Genomic DNA, 2,480 nt, shown 5'->3' on the forward strand with positions numbered 1-2,480 from the left:
CTCTAGTTGCTGGGCTCAAGCAATAACTAATCCTTGAGGGTCTGGGCCATAATGTAAATCTGAAACTGCCAGCTAATAAACAGGGCACCTGGGGCTTATGAAAAATTATTGCCTGTGCATTCTTTCCCCTTTGCAGTTTTCTCCATGGTTTTTCTGGATTTTATCTTCTTCCACAGAATTTAGGTTCCTTGACTCATTTCTTGTTCCAAAATCTTCAAAATCTCCATTTCCTTTTGACTTTTAAGATTAAAATTTACATACACGAATAATATGTTTTCCTTGTAAGGAAAAAAGAGATACTATCATTAATACCTAAAGTCCTCTTTGACACTCTCCCCCTTTACCATAAGTCCTCGCTTCTTGCCTCAAAGGTTACTACTGACAGAGGGGCATATCCTTCCAAAAATATATACTATTTTTTATGTTAAATATATCATATAGTATGCTGAAAAAAGGTCCTCCTCAGCTCCTGTGACCTTTATTTCTAAAGGTCTTTAGTTCTGGGGGGGTCAAAGTATCTCTGTGTATCTGATAAAGGTGCCTCTACTTTCTCTGGAAAAGAAAAATCACATTTATACACATACAAAATGTCATAAGTTTAATATACAATAAGAAACCCAACTACATAGAATCTATTCATCTCAGGGTACTAATTCCTGTTTTTTAAACAGTAACTTCTTTTCTCTTGCAAGCAATCATCACAACTATTCAAAAGCCAAAAGAGACAACAACAGACAATCAAGATGTGGCTTGAGACCTATGCATGTCTGTCCAATTTGAAACCAAAAAAAACCAAAAAACTACATTTCCTATGTATCCTCTTGACAAAATTTTGGTCCACTCTGACATTCTGACCCACTCTAAGTCAGAGCGATTTGACCATCTCTATTTCACATAGCTATATTGGATCAAGCACACAGGTTCATTCACTCAACAATCTTGGTCACCAAACTTGCTACTCCACAAAATTGGGAAGAAATCAAAGTATTTGGTAAATGGTCCTAAAAATCAGATAAGCTTTATTAGTTCTTGCTCTTCCGTCCCCCAAGGAGTGATGAAACGACAGCTCCATCTCTTTTGGGCTGGACGTTCACAAGTTTATGATTTTTTTTTAAGAACAGGAGGTCATGAAGTAAGTGAAGACAAGCCGAGGCTTATCAACAGACCTACATTAAGTTCTTTTCTCTCTTTGAGTCAAGGTATGCTCATAGAATGGAGAAGGAAATGGCAACCCACTCCAGTACTCTTGCCTGAAAAATTCCATGGATGGAGGAGCCTGGTAGGCTACAGTCCATGGGGTCACAAAGAGTCGGACACAGCTGAATGACTTCACTTTCTTTCTTTCTATAGTTTCTTTTGGAGAAGTAAATGGTGACCCACTCTGGTGTTTTTGCCTAGAGAATCCCATGGACGGAGGGGCCTGGTGGGCTGTGGTCTATGGGGTTGCAAACAGCTGGACATGACTAAGCAACTAACACACACACATGCTCATAGAAAAGGGGAACAGGGTTTGACCTAGAATTCAGGAAATCTGACTAATGCTGGACTCTACTGAAATTTACTCTTCGTATGTATAATTATTTTATTGTTTTATTAACTGGATGGCCTCTCAACATTACCCAACAAAGTCCCTTTAATAGTAGAAAAGAATGAATGCCTACTTTGAAGGGCTGTGGTGAAGGAAAAAGCGGTTACCCTAAGGTTGCCTTTGAAAATATGTTTCTTAAAAAAAAACAGCTGACTAAATTGATTTTGCATTCTTCCCCATAATTACATGTATTTGATCCAGTAGAAAAATCAGGCCTAAATTATTTGCCAAATGAACTGATGACCTTTTCCAGACTATCAAATTGGTGTTCAAGGAAGAAATAATTTGACCATCCGTCGTTTTTTCACAATCACATATGTTCTTTTGCTAGTCACACTCCTACAGATGTTCAGATGTAGGCATAATAAAAGTATATTTATATAAGACAAACCATCACCAGTCACACAACCACTCTCAATTATGGACACAAAACGAACTACAAAGGCAGAGAGTTCCCTTAATCTCTCAGACAATCCCACACAGTTGTAAAATGCTATTACTATGCAGCTTCTCCTACGAATCACCTGACACCCAGCAGCACATAGAATCACACACAGGCAGAAACACAATCCTATACCCGGTCACTGAGGGACTCCTAGTCCACCCGAAAATACCTCGCAATGTCTCGCACATATTCACCTGCTCCAAAGGGACACACAGGGTCTCGTGTCAATCTGACGCTCAAGTTGATTCCCTGCACCTGCCCTATCGGCCTGTCCCACTTTCTCCTGATCAGCCATGACCCGCGAGACCACTCAGCAGCGGCCGCGGTCTTTGCCCCAAAAGCTAGAGATAAGCGCGTCCCACGCCTGCGCAATGAAAGCAGGCGGGCTCTCCCAGAAATCTCCGGGGCGCGGCAGTTGGAGCTCACTGGTTCTAGCAGCAGTGGGGT

Source organism: Oryx dammah, unplaced genomic scaffold (genome assembly GCF_014754425.2).
Source record: "Oryx dammah isolate SB20612 unplaced genomic scaffold, SCBI_Odam_1.1 HiC_scaffold_13, whole genome shotgun sequence".
Classification (NCBI taxonomy): Eukaryota; Metazoa; Chordata; class Mammalia; order Artiodactyla; family Bovidae; genus Oryx; species Oryx dammah.